This window comes from Oncorhynchus gorbuscha, linkage group LG05 (genome assembly GCF_021184085.1).
Source record: "Oncorhynchus gorbuscha isolate QuinsamMale2020 ecotype Even-year linkage group LG05, OgorEven_v1.0, whole genome shotgun sequence".
Classification (NCBI taxonomy): domain Eukaryota; kingdom Metazoa; phylum Chordata; class Actinopteri; order Salmoniformes; family Salmonidae; genus Oncorhynchus; species Oncorhynchus gorbuscha.
The window spans coordinates 92,815,145-92,834,952 of NC_060177.1; the positions used below are offsets into that span (position 1 = coordinate 92,815,145).

General features: G+C 42.9%; 1 pseudogene; it reads left to right on the top strand.

The window, feature by feature from the left end:
- The window catches only part of LOC124034967, a 258,182-nt pseudogene that overhangs the window by 62,624 nt on the left and 175,750 nt on the right, over positions 1–19,808 (top strand).

Sequence of the window (19,808 nt, forward strand, 5' to 3'; positions counted from 1 at the left end):
ACCCTGTCCCAATATCTTTCTTTCTCTCAGGCTTCAGCATCAAAGCAGTACCGTTCCCAAACGCCATCTTGAATGTAAAGGAACTCGGAGGTAAAGTTAAAGAATAGATTTGATTGTGAATGCTAGTCATAGTGGTTGGGTGTGTTTGATTATGAATGCTAGTCATAGTGGTTGGGTGTGTTTGATTATGAATGCCAGCCATAGTGGTTGGGTGTGTTTGATTATGAATGCTAGCCATAGTGGTTGGGTGTGTTTGATTATGAATGCCAGCCATAGTGGTTGGGTGTGTTTGATTATGAATGCTAGCCATAGTGGTTGGGTGTGTTTGATTATGAATGCTAGTCATACTGGTTGGGTGTGTTTGATTATGAATGCTAGTCATAGTGGTTGGGTGTGTTTGATTATGAATGCTAGTCATAGTGGTTGGGTGTGTTTGATTATGAATGCTAGTCATAGTGGTTGGGTGTGTTTGATTATGAATGCCAGCCATAGTGATTGGGTGTGTTTGATTATGAATGCTAGCCATAGTGGTTGGGTGTGTTTGATTATGAATGCTAGTCATAGTGGTTGGGTGTGTTTGATTATGAATGCTAGCCATAGTGGTTGGGTGTGTTTGATTATGAATGCTAGTCATAGTGGTTGGGTGTGTTTGATTTTTATGAGAATGAATGACAGAATGACAGATTTTTACCATGTCAGCTCGGGGATTTGATCCAGCAACCTTTCGGTTACTAGTCCAACGCTCTAACCACTAGGCTACCTGCTGGTTACTAGTCCAATGCTCTAACCACTAGGCTACCTGCTGGTTACTAGTGCAACACTCTAACCACTAGGCTACCTGCTGGTTACTAGTCCAACACTCTAACCACTAGGCTACCTGCTGGTTACTAGTCCAACACTCTAACCACTAGGCTACCTGCTGGTTACTAGTCCAACACTCTAACCTCTAGACTACCTGCTGGTTACTAGTCCAACACTCTAACCACTAGACTACCTGCTGGTTACTAGTCCAACACTCTAACCACTAGGCTACCTGCTGGTTACTAGTCCAACACTCTAACCACTAGGCTACCTGCTGGTTACTAGTCCAACACTCTAACCACTAGGCTACCTGCTGGTTACTAGTCCAACACTCTAACCACTAGACTACCTGCTGGTTACTAGTCCAACACTCTAACCACTAGGCTACCTGCTGGTTACTAGTCCAACACTCTAACCACTAGGCTACCTGCTGGTTACTAGTCCAACACTCTAACCACTAGACTACCTGCTGGTTACTAGTCCAACACTCTAACCACTAGGCTACCTGCTGGTTACTAGTCCAACACTCTAACAACTAGGCTACCTGCTGGTTACTAGTCCAACGCTCTAACCACTAGGCTACTTGCTAGTTACTAGTCCAACGCTCTAACCACTAGGCTACCTGCTGGTTACTAGTCCAACACACTAACCACTAGGCTACCTGCTGTTTACTAGTCCACCACTAGCTACCTGCTGGTTACTAGTCCAACCTCTACCACTAGGCTACCTGCTGGTTACTAGTCCAACACTCTAACCACTAGACTACCTGCTGGTTACTAGTCCAACACTCTAACCACTAGGCTACCTGCTGGTTACTAGTCCAACACTCTAACAACTAGGCTACCTGCTGGTTACTAGTCCAACGCTCTAACAACTAGGCTACCTGCTGGTTACAAGTCCAACACTCTAACAACTAGGCTACCTGCTGGTTACTAGTCCAACACTCTAACAACTAGGCTACCTGCTGGTTACTAGTCCAACACTCTAACAACTAGGCTACCTGCTGGTTACAAGTCCAACACTCTAACCACTAAATCAAATCAAATCAAATTGTATTTGTCACATACACATGGTTAGCAGATGTTAATGCGAGTGTAGCGAAATGCTTGTGCTTCTAGTTCCGACAATGCAGTGATAACCAACAAGTAATCTAACTAACAATTCCAAAACTACAGTCTTATACACAGTGTAAGGGGATAAAGAATATGTACATAAGGATATATGAATGAGTGATGGTATAGAGCAGCATACAGTAGATGGTATCGAGTACAGTATATACATATGAGATGAGTATGTAGACAAAGTAAACAAAGTGGCATAGTTAAAGTGGCTAGTGATACATGTATTACATAAGGATGCAGTCGATGATATAGAGTACAGTATATACGTATGCATATGAGATGAATAATGTAGGGTAAGTAACTAGGTAGCATTGTTTAAAGTGGCTAGTGATATATTTACATCATTTCCCATCAATTCCCATTATTAAAGTGGCTGGAGTTGGGTCAGTGTCAATGACAGTGTGTTGACAGCAGCCACTCAATGTTAGTGGTGGCTGTTTGACAGTCTGATGGCCTTGAGATAGAAGCTGTTTTTCAGTCTCTCGGTCCCAGCTTTGATGCACCTGCACTGACCTTGCCTTCTGGATAATAGCGGGGTGAACAGGCAGTGGCTCGGGTGGTTGATGTCCTTGATGATCTTTATGGCCTTCCTGTAACATCAGGTGGTGTAGGTGTCCTGGAGGGCAGGTAGTTTGCCCCCGGTGATGCGTTGTGCAGACCTCACTACCCTCTGGAGAGCCTTACGGTTGAGGGCGGAGCAGTTGCCGTACCAGGCGGTGATACAGCCCGCCAGGATGCTCTCGATTGTGCATCTGTAGAAGTTTGTCAGTGCTTTTGGTGACAAGCCACATTTCTTCAGCCTCCTGAGGTTGAAGAGGCGCTGCTGCGCCTTCTTCACGACGCTGTCAGTGTGAGTGGACCAATTCAGTTTGTCTGTGATGTGTATGCTGAGGAACTTAAAACTTGCTACGCTCTCCACTACTGTTCCATCGATGTGGATAGGGGGGTGTTCCCTCTGCTGTTTCCTGAAGTCCACAATCATCTCCTTAGTTTTGTTGACGTTGAGTGTGAGGTTATTTTCCTGACACCACACTCCGAGGGCCCTCACCTCCTCCCTGTAGGCCGTCTCGTCGTTGTTGGTAATCAAGCCTACCACTGTTGTGTCGTCCGCAAACTTGATGATTGAGTTGGAGGCGTGCGTGGCCACACAGTCGTGGGTGAACAGGGAGTACAGGAGAGGGCTCAGAACGCACCCTTGTGGGGCCCCCGTGTTGAGGATCAGCGGGGAGGAGATGTTGTTGCCTACCCTCACCACCTGGGGCGGCCCGTCAGGAAGTCCAGTACCCAGTTGCACAGGGCGGGGTCGAGACCCAGGGTCTCGAGCTTGATGACGAGCTTGGAGGCTACTATGGTGTTGAATGCCGAGCTGTAGTAGATGAACAGCATTCTCACATAGGTATTCCTCTTGTCCAGGTGGTTTAGGGCAGTGTGCAGTGTGGTTGAGATTGCATCGTCTGTGGACCTATTTGGGCGGTAAGCAAATTGGAGTGGGTCTACGGTGTCATGTAGGGTGGAGGTGATATGGTCCTTGACTAGTCTCTCAAAGCACTTCATGATGACGGAAGTGAGTGCTACGGGGCGGTAGTCGTTTAGCTCAGTTACCTTAGCTTTCTTGGGAACATTAAGCTACCTGCTGGTTACTAGTCCAACACTCTAACCACTAGGTTACCTGCTGGTTACAAGTCCAACACTCTAACCACTAGGCTACCTGCTGGTTACTAGTCCAACACTCTAACCACTAGGCTACCTGCTGGTTACTAGTCCAACGCTCTAACCACTAGGCTACCTGCTGGTTACTAGTCCAACGCTCTAACCACTAGGCTACCTGCTGGTTACTAGTCCAACACTCTAACCACTAGGCTACCTGCTGGTTACTAGTCCAACACTCTAACCACTAAGCTACGTGCTGGTTACTAGTCCAATGCTCTAACCACTAGGCTACCTGCTGGTTACTAGTCCAACACTCTAACCACTAGGCTACCTGCTGGTTACTAGTCTAACACTCTAACCACTAAGCTACCTGCTGGTTACTAGTCCAATGCTCTAACCACTAGGCTACCTGCTGGTTACTAGTCCAACACTCTAACTACTAAGCTACCTGCTGGTTACTAGTCCAACGCTCTAACCACTAGACTACCTGCCCCTGCGATAGAAGGGGGCCCTCTGACCACTAGACCCCTGCTCTTCGTAGTTTTATTTTTTTATTTTTTTATTTCACCTTTATTTAACCAGGTAGGCTAGTTGAGAACAAGTTCTCATTTGCAACTGCGACCTGGCCAAGATAAAGCATAGCAGTGTGAACAGACAACACAGAGTTACACATGGAGTAAACAATTAACAAGTCAATAACACAGTAGAAAAAAAGGGGAGTCTATATACAACGTGTGCAAAAGGCATGAGGAGGTAGGCGAATAATTACAATTTTGTAGGTTAACACTGGAGTGATAAATGATTAGATGGTCATGTACAGGTAGAGATATTGGTGTGCAAAAGAGCAGAAAAGTAAATAAATAAAAACTGTGGGGATGAGGTAGGTGAAAATGGGTGGGCTATTTACCAATAGACTATGTACAGCTGCAGCGATCGGTTAGCTGCTCAGATAGCTGATGTTTGAAGTTGGTGAGGGAGATAAAAGTCTCCAACTTCAGCGATTTTTGCAATTCGTTCCAGTCACAGGCAGCAGAGTAATGGAACGAAAGGCGGCCAAATGAGGTGTTGGCTTTAGGGATGATCAGTGAGATACACCTGCTGGAGCGCGTGCTATGGGTGGGTGTTGCCATCGTGACCAGTGAACTGAGATAAGGCGGAGCTTTACCTAGCATGGACTTGTAGATGACCTGGAGCCAGTGGTTCTGGCGATGAATATGTAGCGAGGGCCAGCCGACTAGAGCATACAAGTCGCAGTGGTGGGTGGTGTAAGGTGCATTAGTGACACAACGGATGGCACTGTGATAAACTGCATCCAGTTTGCTGAGTAGAGTGTTGGAAGCAATTTTGTAGATGACATCGCCGAAGTCGAGGATCGGTAGGATAGTCAGTTTTACTAGGGTAAGCTTGGCGGCGTGAGTGAAGGAGGCTCAGTGTCGATAGAGGGGGGCCCTCTAACCACTTGACCCCTGCTCTTCGTAGTCAGTGTCGATAGAGGGGAACCCTCTGACCACTAGACCCCTGCTCTTCGTAGTCAGTGTCGATAGAGGGGGGCCCTCTGACCACTAGACCCCTGCTCTTTGTAGTCAGTGTCGATAGAGGGGGGCCCTCTGACCACTAGACCCCTGCTCTTCGTAGTCAGTGTCGATAGAGGGGGGCCCTCTAACCACTAGACCCCTGCTCTTCGTAGTCAGTGTCGATAGAGGGGGGCCCTCTGACCACTAGACCCCTGCTCTTCGTAGTCAGTGTCGATAGAGGGGGGCCCTCTAACCACTAGACCCCTGCTCTTCGTAGTCAGTGTCGATAGAGGGGGGCCCTCTGACCTGAGTCTGAAGAGTTGTTATTATCATGACCATGGTGTTCCTTTATGTTAACATCACCCAGGGAGGTAGTTCGAGGTTTAATAAGGAAGCTGGAGGTAAGACATGGAGAACCTTCCAGAACTGTTAAAACAGACGAGAGGGATAAATCTCCCCTTCACCTCCACCTGTGTTTAAATTTACGAGGATGTTTAAGAGTGAAAGTAATTTATGTATGTTTTTCTGGACACAGGTGCACTGTGAATCTTGACAAGTAGCCATCCTGGACTGGTAGCAGCGACCTCATAACTCCCTTCTCCTGAAGAACAACACACTCAGAAAGAAGAGAGACCACCAACGAGGGCGATACCAAATTTGGTCTCAGCGTAGAAGGAAAGGAAGGAAGGAAGGAATGGAAAAAAACAGGGAGGAGAGAGAGAAATAGAGAGAGAGAAATAGAGAGAGAGGAATAGAGAGAGAGAGAGAATTGGAAAGAGAGAGAAATAGAGAGAGAGAGAAATAGAGAGAGAGAGAAATAGAGAGAGAGAGGAATAGAGAGAGAGAGAAATAGAGAGAGAGGAATAGAGAGAGAGGAATAGAGAGAGAGAGAGAAATAGAGAGAGAGGAATAGAGAGAGAGGAATAGAGAGAGAGAGAGAAATAGAGAGAGAGAAATAGAGAGAGAGGAATAGAGAGAGAGAGAGAAATAGAGAGAGAGGAATAGAGAGAGAGAGAAATAGAGAGAGAGAAATAGAGAGAGAGAAATAGAGAGAGAGGAATAGAGAGAGAGAGAAATAGAGAGAGAGGAATAGAGAGAGAGAGAAATAGAGAGAGAGGAATAGAGAGAGAGAGAGAAATAGAGAGAGAGGAATAGAGAGAGAGAGGAATAGAGAGAGAGAGAGAAATAGAGAGAGAGGAATAGAGAGAGAGAGAAATAGAGAGAGAGAGAGAAACAGAGAGAGAGGAATAGAGAGAGAGAGAATTGGAAAGAGAGAGAAATAGAGAGAGAGAGAAATAGAGAGAGAGAGAAATAGAGAGAGAGAAATAGAGAGAGAGAGAAATAGAGAGAGAGAGAAATAGAGAGAGAGAGAGAAATAGAGAGAGATAGAGAGATAAATGGAGAGAGAGAGAGATATGGAGAGAGAGAGAGAAATAGAGAGAGAGAGAGAGAGAGAGAGAGAGAGAGAGAGAGAGAGAGAGAGAGAGAGAGAGAGAGAGAGAGAGAGAGAGAGAGAGATAAATGGAGAGAGAGAGAGAGTTAGTGCTAAGCCCTGGTTGGGGTTAAAGCCTGAGTGTGTCTGGGGTGTAATTGTGGTTTGGTTGAGGAAAAACACAGACCCAGCCGCCGGGAGCGTGACACGTTTGATTTAGGGCTGCCACTCTAGCGGAGAGAGAGTATGATGAAACCTTCCCTCCTCCTCCCCTCTCCTCCCCCTCTCTTCCCCTCTCCTCCCTTCCCCTTCTCCTCCTCTCTTCCCCTCTCCTTCCTTCTCCCATCTCCTCTTGTCCCCTCTCTTCTCTGTGGCCTGTGAACACTGAGAGAGTGAACATTATGGGTTCACTGCACAGCGGCCTGGAAAAATAAACTGGGGGGTTTGGGATATGGGAGGATAGGGTGTTTTGATGCTCTTGCTTCTGTTCAATCACCACCTTATTAGGAGTGTATAGACTGAGACATTCCATCTGAGGTGGGCTCTGTGTCTGTCCTCTGAGGTGGGCTCTGTGTCTGTCCTCTGAGGTGGGCTCTGTGTCTGTCTATCTGAGGTGGGCTCTGTGTGTCCTCTGAGATGGGCTCTGTGTCTGTCTATCTGAGGTGGGCTCTGTGTCTGTCCTCTGAGATGGGCTCTGTGTCTGTCTATCTGAGGTGGGCTCTGTGTCTGTCCTCTGAGATGGGCTCTGTGTCTGTCCTCTGAGATGGGCTCTGTGTCTGTCTATCTGAGGTGGGCTCTGTGTCTGTCCTCTGAGATGGGCTCTGTGTCTGTCCTCTGAGATGGGCTCTGTGTCTGTCCTCTGAGGTGGTCTCCGTGTCTGTCCTCTGAGGTGGTCTCCGTGTCTGTGCTCTGAGGTGGTCTCCGTGTCTGTCCTCTGAGGTGGTCTCTGTGTCTGTCCATCTGAGGTGGGCTCTGTGTCTGTCCTCTGAGGTGGGCTCTGTGTCTGTCCTCTGAGATGGGCTCTGTGTCTGTCCTCTGAGGTGGGCTCTGTGTCTGTCCTCTGAGGTGGGCTCTGTGTCTGTCCTCTGAGGTGGGCTCTGTGTCTGTCCTCTGAGGTGGGCTCTGTGTCTGTCCTCTGAGGTGGGCTCCGTGTCTGTCCTCTGAGGTGGGCTCCGTGTCTGTCCTCTGAGGTGGGCTCCGTGTCTGTCCTCTGAGGTGGGCTCCGTGTCTCTGTCTGTGGCTGTCTGCTCTGTGATGCATGGTCATTACACGGTCTAGGCTTCGTCAAGGTTCATGTGGATCAAAGTGTGTGTGTGTTTGTGTGTGAGCGTGCATGTGTGTGTGTGTGTACATGCGTGCATGTGTTTGTGTGTGAGCGTACATGTGCTAAAGTGAGTGAATGTTGAGTACTTCTGTCTGGCTCAATATCTCCAGGCTGTGTTTGAGGTAACAGGGTAACAGGGAAACAGGGTAACAGGGTAACAGGGTAACAGGGTATCAGGGTAACAGGGTAACAGGGTAACAGGGTAACAGGGAAACAGGGTAACAGGGTAACAGGGAAACAGGGTAACAGGGTAACAGGGTATCAGGGTAACAGGGTAACAGGGAAACAGGGAAACAGGGTAACAGGGTAACAGGGTAACAGGGTATCAGGGTAACAGGGTAACAGGGTAACAGGGTAACAGGGTAACAGGGAAACAGGGTATCAGGGTAACAGGGTAACAGGGTAACAGGGAAACAGGACATCAGGGTAACAGGGTAACAGGGTAACAGGGTATAAGGGGAAGTCAGGTGTATCATTCATTCAGATGTGTTGCAGAATCACATTGTTTTCTGTGTGAAACGGTACAACTAGAGGTCGACCAAATGTATGATTTTTCAACACCGATACCGATTATTGGAGGACCCCCCAAAAAAAGCCGATACCGATTAATCGTCCTATTTTTATATATATATATATTGTAATAATGACAATTACAACAATAGTGAATGAACAATGAACACTTTTATTTTAACTTATAATATAATACAGAAATAAACATCAATTTAGTCTCAAATAAATAATGAAACATGTTCAATTTGGTTTAAATAATGCAAAAACAAAGTGTTGGAGAAGAAAGTAAAAGTGCAATATGTGCCATGTAAGAAAGCTAACGTTTAAGTTCCTTGCTCAGAACATGAGAACATATGAAAGCTGGTGGTTCCTTTTAACATGAGTCTTCACTATTCTAAGGTAAGAGGTTTTAGGTTGTAGTTATTATAGGAATTATAGGACTATTTCTCTCTATACCATTTGTATTTCATTAACCTTTGACTATTGGATGTTCTTATAGGCACTATAGTATTGCCAGCCTAATCTCGGGAGTTGATAGGCTTGAAGTCATAAATAGTGCAATGCTTGAAGCACAGGGAAGAGCTGCTGGCAAACGCAGTAAAGTTTGAATTTATTTTTACGAGCCTGCTGCTGCCTACCACCGCTCAGTCAGACTGCTTTATCAAATATCAAATCATAGACTTAATTATTATATAATAAACACACGGAAATACGAGCCTTAGGTCATTAATATGGCCAAATCCAGAAACGATCATTTCGAAAACAAAACGTTTATTCTTTCAGTGAAGTATGGAACTGTTCAGTATTTTATCTAACGGGTGGCATCCCTCAGTCTAAATATTCCTGTTACATTGCAAACCATTCAATGTTATGTCATAGTTATGTAAAATTCTGGCAAATTAGTTAGCAACGAGCCAGACGGACCAAACTGACTCTGTTGCACTGAACGCAAGAGAAGCGACACAATTTCCCTAGTTTATATTGTCTGTTAACATGAATTTCTTTCAACTAAATATCCAGGTTGAAACATATATACTTGTGTATTGATTTTAAGAAAGGCATTGATGTTTATGGTTAGGTACATTCGGTTTTTCGCTAATGTGCTTTTGTTAAATCATCACCCATTTGGCAAATTTGAAGTAGGCTGTGATTCGATGATAAATTAACAGGCACTGCATTGATTATATGCAACGCAGCACAAGCTAGTTAACCTAGTAATATCATCAACCATGTGCAGTTAACTAATGATTATGTTAAGATAGATTGTTTTTTTTATAAGATAAGTTTAACGCTAGCTAGCATCCTTACCTTGGCTCATTGCAGACACAAGGTCCTTTTGATGCTGCTTTCGAGGAACAGGAGGCCACGCAGTCACCTCGTGAATTGCAATGCGTTCGGCCATAATCGGCTTCCAAAAAGCCAAGCTGATTAATCGGTCGACCTCTAGGTACAACCATGGATCATTAAAGCATTTTAAGACCCTTGATTCAACATTGAATTGGACCTTACTGCTATTAGCCCATAGAAACACATTGAATTGGACCTTACTGCTATTATCCCATAGAAACACATTGAATTGCCTTACTGCTATTAGCCCATAGAAACACATTGAATTGGACCTTACTGCTATTATCCCATAGCAACACATTGAATTGCCTTACTGCTATTAGCCAATAGAAACACATTAATTGGACCTTACTGCTATTAGCCCATAGAAACACGTTGAATTGCCTTACTGCTATTAGCCCATAGAAACACATTGAATTGCCTTACTGCTATTAGCCCATAGAAACACATTGAATTGCCTTACTGCTATTAGCCCATAGAAACACATTGAATTGCCTTACTGCTATTAGCCCATAGAAACACATTGAATTGCCTTACTGCTATTAGCCCATAGAAACACATTGAATTGCCTTACTGCTATTAGCCCATAGAAACACATTGAATTGCCTTACTGCTATTAGCCCATAGAAACACATTGAATTGCCTTACTGCTATTAGCCCATAGAAACACATTGAATTGCCTTACTGCTATTAGCCCATAGAAACACATTAATTGACACATTCATACATAGCAAAAATGTCCTATATCTGAGAGCTCAGGAAACATTGTATTTTTTTGAACCAATATTTAACAATGTTGTTTTTGACACGTACTATCCCCTGCTTTTGTAGTTTTTTTTTAACAATTTCTTACCGTCTGAAGGTACCAGGTTATCTTCCGACAACTCTTATGAGTGTATATATACATACACTACCGTTCAAACGCTTGGGGTCACTTAGAAATGTCCGTGTTTTTGAAAGAAAAGCACATTTTTTGTCCATTAAAATAACATCAAATTGATCAGAAATGCAGTGTAGACATTGTTAATGTTGTAAATGACTGTTGTAGCTGGAAATGGCTGATTCTTTATGGAATATCTACATAGGCGTACAGAGGCCCATTATCAGCAACCATCACTCCTGTGTTCCAATGGCATGTTGTGTTAGCTAATCCAAGTTTATCATTTTAAAAGGCTAATTGATCATTAGAAAACCCTTTTGCAAATTATGTTAGCACATCTGAAAACTGTTGTCCTGATTAAAGAAGCAATAAAACTGGCCTTCTTTAGATTAGTTGAGTATCTGGAGCATCAGCATTTGTGGGTTAGGTTACAGGCTCAAAATGGCCAGAAGAAAATGACTTTCTTCTGAAACTCGTCAGTCTATTCTTGTTCTGAGAAATGAAGGCTATTCCATGCGAGAAATTGCCAAGAAACTGAAGATCTCGTACAACGCTGTGTACTACTCACTTCACAGAACCCCGCAAACTTGCTCTAACCAGAATAGAAAGAGGAGTGGGAGGCCCCGGTGCACAACTGAGCAAGAGGACAAGTACATTAGAGTGTCTAGTTTGAGAAACAGACAAGTGCTCAACTGGCAGCTTCATGAAATAGTACCCGCAAAACACCAGTCTCAACGTCAACAGTGAAGAGACGACTCCGGGATGCTGGCCTTCTAGTCAGAGTTGCAAAGAAAAAGCCATTTCTCAGACTGGCCAATAAAAAGATTAAAAGATTAAAATGGGCAAAAGAACACAGACACTGGACAGAGGAACTGTCTAGAAGGCCACCCAATTTATGCGGGAAGCCTGTGGAAGGCTACCCGAAACGTTTGACCCAAGTTAAACCATTTGAAGGCAATGCTACCAAATACTAATTGAGTGTATGTAAACTTCTGACCTACTGGGAATGTGATGAAATAAATAAAAGCTGAAATAAATCATTCTCTCTAGTATTATTCTGACATTTCACATTCTTAAAATAAAGTGGTGATCCTAACTGACCTGAGACAGGGAATTTTTACTAGGATTAAATGCCAGAAATTGTGAAAAACTGAGTTTAAATGTATTTGGCTAAGGTGTATGTAAACTTACGACTTCAACTGTATGTATGTATGTATGTATGTATGTATGTATGTATGTATGTATGTATGTATGTATGTATGTATGTATGTATGTATGTATGTATGTATGTATGTATGTATGTATGTATGTATGTATGTATGTATGTATGTATGTATGTATGTATGTATGTATGTATGTATGGATGGATGGATGGATGGATGGATGGATGGATGGATGGATGGATGGATGATGGGATGGATGGATGGATGGATAGATAGCCATTATAGACAGTATGTGGATAGAATATGTTGTATATCTGAAGAATACGTGGATATAATAGTATATATACAGCTATTGCTGAATAGGATGAGCCTTTACTAGAATACAGTATATACATATGAAATGAGTAAAACAGTGTGTAAACATTATTAAAGTGACCACTGTTACATTACTAAATGTAAAGAATGTGCTTTAGGTGATGCAGATGAGCCTGTAGCCATATTACTTCAACAGTATTTAAAATGAGATCCTCTCTAATCTTTACAGGAATGTGGTTCTGAATATAAACAGCAACACCTCCACCTTTGGCATTTCTGTGTTTTCTGTAGATGTTATAACCTTGTATTTCTACCACTGTATCATCAAAGATATTATCTAAGTGAGTTTCAGAGATAGTCAGAATGTGAATGTCATCTGTTATGAGCCAATTATTGACTTCATTAACCTTATTTCTTAGGCTCATCATACGTTGATGTGGGCTATTTTAAGCACTTTTCTGCAATGATTTTTTTATTGGGAAGTTTATCAGAAGAAGACATGACAATGTTATTTATATTGGAGCTGATAGTGCAGGGTGAGCTGCAAAAAGGTGGTCTTCCTACTAGGGCACGTCACCTCACTGCTAACAGTGGTCTTCCTACTAGTGCACGTCACCTCACTGCTAACAGTGGTCTTCCTACTAGGGCACGTCACCTCACTGCTAACAGTGGTCTTCCTACTAGGGCACGTCACCTCACTGCTAACAGTGGTCTTCCTACTAGTGCACGTCACCTCAGTGCTAACAGTGGTCTTCCTACTAGTGCACGTCACCTCACTGCTAACAGTGGTCTTCCTACTAGTGCACGTCACCTCAGTGCTAACAGTGGTCTTCCTACTAGTGCACGTCACCTCACTGCTAACAGTGGTCTTCCTACTAGGGCACGTCACCTCACTGCTAACAGTGGTCTTCCTACTAGTGCACGTCACCTCAGTGCTAACAGTGTAACTCTGGTTCATAGGCACATTATTACTACACTACATTATTACTACATAGGAAGATCAATATAGGTATAGGATCAACAGAGGCGTTCAGGGGAGTTAGACTTTGAATACAACAGGTGTAGTAGACCTCACAGTGAAATGCTGAATACAACAGGTGTAGTAGACCTCACAGTGAAATGCTGAATACAACAGGTGTAGTAGACCTTATAGTGTAATGCTGAATACAACAGGTGTAGTAGACCTCACAGTGAAATGCTGAATACAACAGGTGTAGTAGACCTCACAGTGAAATGCTGAATACAACGGGTGTAGTAGACCTCACAGTGAAATGCTGAATAAAACAGGTGTAGTAGACCTTACAGTGAAATGCTGAATACAACAGGTGTAGTAGACCTTACAGTGAAATGCTGAATACAACAGGTGTAGTAGACCTTACAGTGAAATGCTGAATACAACAGGTGTGGAACCTGACAGTGAAATGCTGAATACAACAGGTGTAGTAGACCTTACAGTGAAATGCTGAATACAACAGGTGTACTAGACCTTACAGTGAAATGCTGAATACAACAGGTGTAGTAGACCTTACAGTGAAATTCTGCATACAACAGGTGGAGTAGACCTTACAGTGAAATGCTGAATACAACAGGTGTAGTAGACCTTACAGTGAAATACTGAATACAACAGGTGTAGTAGACCTTACAGTGAAATGCCGAATACAACAGGTGTAGTAGACCTTACAGTGAAATGCTGAATACAACAGGTGCAGTAGACCTTACAGTGAAATGCTGAATACAACAGGTGTAGTAGACCTCACAGTGAAATGCTGAATACAACAGGTGTAGTAGACCTCACAGTGAAATGCCGAATACAACAGGTGTAGTAGACCTTACGGTGAAATGCTGATTACAACAGGTGTAGTAGACCTTACAGTGAAATGCTGAATACAACAGGTGTAGTAGACCTCACAGTGAAATGCCGAATACAACAGGTGTAGTAGACCTCACAGTGAAATGCTGAATACAACAGGTGTAGTAGACCTCACAGTGAAATGCTGAATACAACAGGTGTAGTAGACCTCACAGTGAAATGCCGAATACAACAGGTGTAGTAGACCTTACGGTGAAATGCTGATTACAACAGGTGTAGTAGACCTTACGGTGAAATGCTGATTACAACAGGTGTAGTAGACCTTACAGTGAAATGCTGAATACAACAGGTGTAGTAGACCTCACAGTGAAATGCTGAATACAACAGGTGTAGTAGACCTCACAGTGAAATGCCGAATACAACAGGTGTAGTAGACCTTACGGTGAAATGCTGATTACAACAGGTGTAGTAGACCTTACGGTGAAATGCTGATTACAACAGGTGTAGTAGACCTCACAGTGAAATGCTGAATACAACAGGTGTAGTAGACCTCACAGTGAAATGCTGACCTTACGGTGAAATGCTGATTACAACAGGTGTAGTAGACCTCACAGTGAAATGCTGAATACAACAGGTGTAGTAGACCTCACAGTGAAATGCTGAATACAACAGGTGTAGTAGACCTCACAGTGAAATGCTGAATACAACAGGTGTAGTAGACCTCACAGTGAAATGCTGAATACAACAGGTGTAGTAGACCTTACAGTGAAATGCTGAATACAACAGGTGTAGTAGACCTCACAGTGAAATGCCGAATACAACAGGTGTAGTAGACCTTACGGTGAAATGCTGATTACAACAGGTGTAGTAGACCTTACAGTGAAATGCTGAATACAACAGGTGTAGTAGACCTTACAGTGAAATGCTGAATACAACAGGTGTAGTAGACCTCACGGTGAAATGCCGAATACAACAGGTGTAGTAGACCTTACGGTGAAATGCTGATTACAACAGGTGTAGTAGACCTTACGGTGAAATGCTGATTACAACAGGTGTAGTAGACCTCACAGTGAAATGCTGAATACAACAGGTGTAGTAGACCTCACAGTGAAATGCTGAATACAACAGGTGTAGTAGACCTCACAGTGAAATGCTGAATACAACAGGTGTAGTAGACCTCACAGTGAAATGCTGAATACAACAGGTGTAGTAGACCTCACGGTGAAATGCTGAATACAACAGGTGTAGTAGACCTTACGGTGAAATGCTGATTACAACAGGTGTAGTAGACCTTACGGTGAAATGCTGATTACAACAGGTGTAGTAGACCTCACAGTGAAATGCTGAATACAACAGGTGTAGTAGACCTCACAGTGAAATGCTGAATACAACAGGTGTAGTAGACCTCACAGTGAAATGCTGAATACAACAGGTGTAGTAGACCTCACAGTGAAATGCTGAATACAACAGGTGTAGTAGACCTCACAGTGAAATGCTGAATACAACAGGTGTAGTAGACCTCACAGTGAAATGCTGAATACAACAGGTGTAGTAGACCTCACAGTGAAATGCTGAATACAACAGGTGTAGTAGACCTCACAGTGAAATGCTGAATACAACAGGTGTAGTAGACCTCACAGTGAAATGCTGAATACAACAGGTGTAGTAGACCTCACAGTGAAATGCTGAATACAACAGGTGTAGTAGACCTCACAGTGAAATGCTGAATACAACAGGTGTAGTAGACCTCACAGTGAAATTCTGAATTACAACAGGTGTAGGTAGACCTCACAGTGAAATGCTGAATACAACAGGTGTAGTAGACCTCACAGTGAAATGCTTGCTTACAAGCCCTTAACCAACAATGCAGTTTTAAGAAAAGACCCCCCCCCCAAAAAAAAACAGTAAGAGATAAGAATTACTAATATTTAAAGATAAGGAGTAATTAACAATATCGGGGCTATATACAGGGTGTACCGGTACAGAGTCAATGTGGAGGCTATATACAGGGTGTACCGGTACAGAGTCAATGTGGAGGCTATATACAGGGTGTACCGGTACAGAGTCAATGTGGAGGCTATATACAGGGTGTACCGGTACAGAGTCAATGTGGAGGCTATATACAGGGGGTACCGGTACAGAGTCAATGTGGAGGCTATATACAGGGGGTACCAGTACAGAGTCAATGTGGAGACTATATACAGGGGGTACCGGTACAGAGTCAATGTGGAGGCTATATACAGGGGGTACCGGTACAGAGTCAATGTGGAGGCTATATACAGGGGGTACCGGTACAGAGTCAATGTGTGGGGGCACCTGTGTCAAGGTAATTGAGATAATATGTACATGTAGGTAGAGTTATTAAAGTGACTATGTGTAGATAATAACAGAGAGTAGCAGCGGCGTGGGGGGTCAATGCAAATAGTCTGGGAAGCCATTTGACTAGATGTTGAGGCGGCAGGGTAGCCTAGTGGTTAGAGTGTTGGACTAGTAACCAGAAGGTTGCAAGTACAAACCCCGAGCTGACAAGGTACAAATCTGTCGTTCTGCCACTGAACAGGCAGTTAACCCACTGTTCCTAGGCCGTCATTGAAAATAAGAATTTGTTCTTAACTGACTTGCCTCGTTAAATAAAGGTAAAATAAAAATGTTCAGGAGACTTATTGCTTGGAGGTAGAAGCTGTTTAGAATCCTATTGGACCCAGACTTGGTGCTCCGGTACCGCTTGCCTTGTAGTAGCAGAGACAACAGTCCATGACTAGGGTGGCTGGAGTCTTTGACAATTTTTAGGGCCTTCTTCTGACACCGCCTGGTACAGAGGTCCTGGATGGCAGAAAGCTTGGCTCCTGTGATGAACTGGGCCGTACACCCTACCCTCTGTAGTGCCTTGCTGTCGGAGGCTGAGCAGTTGCCGTACCAGCCAGTGATGCAACCCGTCCGCATGCTCTCGTAAAACTTTTTGAGGATCTGAGAACCCATGCCAAATCTTTTCAGTCTCCTGAGGGGGAATAGGTTTTGTCGTGCCCTCTTCACGGCTGTCATGGTGTGCTTGGACCATGTTCCTTTTTTGGTGATCGACTTGAAGCTCTCAACCTGCTCCACTACAGCCCCGAGCGTGCTCGGTCCTTCTTTTCACGTAGTCCTCATTCATCTCCTTTGTCTTGATCACTTTGAGGGAGATGTTGTTGTCCTTGCACCACACGGTCAGGTCTCTGACCTCCTCCCTGTAGGCTGTCACATCTTTGTCAGTGATCAGGCTGTTGTGTCATCGGCTATCTTAATGATGGTGTTGTAGTCGTGCTTGGCAACGCAGTCGTGGGTGAACAGGGAGTACAGGAGGGGACTAATCACGCACCCCTGAGGGGTCCCCGTGTTGAGGATCAGCATGGCGGATGTGTTGTTACCTACCCTTACCACCTGGGGGCGGCCCGTCAGGAAGTCCAGGATCCAGTTGCAGAGGGAGGTGTTCAGTCCTAGGGTCCTTAGCTTAGTGATGAGCTTTGAGGGCACTATGGTGTTGAATGCTGAGCTGTAGTCAATGAATAGCATTATCATAGGTGTTCCTTTTGTCCAGGTGTGAAAGGGCAGTGTTGGAGTGCAATAGAGATTGCATCATCTGTGGATCTGTTGGGGCGGTATGAAAATTGGAGTGGGTCTAGGGTTTCTGGGATGATGGTGTTGATGACCAGCCTTTCAAAGCACTTCATGGCTACAGGTCTGTGCTCATTTAGGCAGGTTACCTTAGTGTTCTTTGGCACAGGGACTATGGTGGTCTGCTTGAAACATGTTGGTATTACAGACTCAGACAGGGAGAGGTTGAAAATGTTAGTGAAGACACTTGCCAGTTGGTCAGCACATGCTCGCAGTACACGTCCTGGTAATCCATCTGGCCCTGCGGCCTTGTGAATGTTGACCTGTATAAAGGTCTTACTCACATCGGCTGCTGTTTGATTAGCAATATGTTTGATTAGCAAAACGTCCAATTAGCAACATGTGTTAATAGCAACATGTTTGATGAGCAACATGTGTAATAAGCAACATGTTTGATTAGCAACATGTGTAATTAGCAACATGTGTAATTAGCAACATGTGTAATTAACAACATGTGTAATTAGCAACATGTTTGATTAGCAACATGTTTGATGAGCAACATGTGTAATTAGCAACATGTTTGATTAGCAACATGTTTGATTAGCAACATGTTTGATTAGCAACATGTTTGATTAGCAACATGTGTAATTAGCAACATGTGTAATTAGCAACATGTTTGATTAGCAACATGTTTGATTAGCAACATGTGTAATTAGCAACATGTTTGATTAGCAACATGTTTGATTAGCAACATGTGTAATTAGCAACATCTTTGATTAACAAAATGTCCGATTAGCAACATGTTTGATTAGCAACATGTGTAATTAGCAACATGTGTAATTAGCAACATGTTTGATTAGCAAAATGTTTCATTAGCAACATGTGTAATTAGCAACATGTTTGATTAGCAACATGTTTGATTAGCAACATGTGTAATTAGCAACATGTGTAATTAGCGACATGTTTGATTAGCAACATGTTTGATTAGCAACATGTGTAATTAGCAACATGTTTGATTAGCAACATGTTTGATTAGCAAAACATCCGATTAGCAACATGTTTGATTAGCAACATGTTTGATTAGCAACATGTGTAATTAGCAACATGTTTGATTAGCAACATGTTTGATTAACAACATGTGTAATTAGCAACATGTTTGATTAACAAAATGTCCGATTAGCAACATGTTTGATTAGCAACATGTGTAATTAGCAACATGTGTAATTAGCAACATGTTTGATTAGCAACATGTTTGATTAGCAACATGTGTAATTAGCAACATGTCTGATTAGCAACATGTTTGATTAGCAACATGTTTGATTAGCAACATGTGTAATTAGCAACATGTTTGATTAGCAACATGTTTGATTAACAACATGTGTAATTAGCAACATGTTTGATTAGCAACATGTTTGATTAGCAACATGTTTGATTAGCAACATGTGTAATTAGCAACATGTTTGATTAGCAACATGTTTGATTAGCAACATGTTTGATTAGCAAAACAATTAGCAACATGTTTGATTAGCAACATGTTTGATTAGCAACATGTTTGATTAGCAACATGTGTAATTAGCAACATGTGTAATTAGCAACATGTTTGATTAGCAACATGTTTGATTAGCAACATGTGTAATTAGCAACATGTTTGATTAGCAACATGTTTGATTAGCAACATGTGTAATTAGCAACATGTGTAATTAGCAACATGTTTGATTAGCAACATGTTTGATTAGCAACATGTTTGATTAGCAACATGTTTGATTAACAAAACGTCCGATTAGCAACATGTTTGATTAGCAACATGTGTAATTAGCAACATGTTTGATTAGCAACATGTTTGATTAGCAACATGTGTAATTAGCAACATGTGTAATTAGCAACATGTTTGATTAGCAACATGTTTGATTAGCAACATGTTTGATTAGCAACATGTTTGATTAGCAAAACGTCCAATTAGCAACATGTTTGATTAGCAACATGTGTAATTAGCAACATGTTTGATTAGCAACATGTGTAATTAGCAACATGTGTAATTAGCAACATGTTTGATTAGCAACATGTTTGATTAGCAACATGTGTAATTAGCAACATGTTTGATTAGCAACATGTTTGATTAGCAACATGTGTAATTAGCAACATGTTTGATTAACAACATGTTTGATTAGCAACATGTTTGATTAGCAACATGTGTAATTAGCAACATGTGTAATTAGCAACATGTGTAATTAGCAACATGTTTGATTAGCAACATGTTTGATTAGCAAAACTTCCAATTAGCAACATGTTTGATTAGCAACATATTTGATTAGCAACATGTTTGATTAGCAACATGTGTAATTAGCAACAT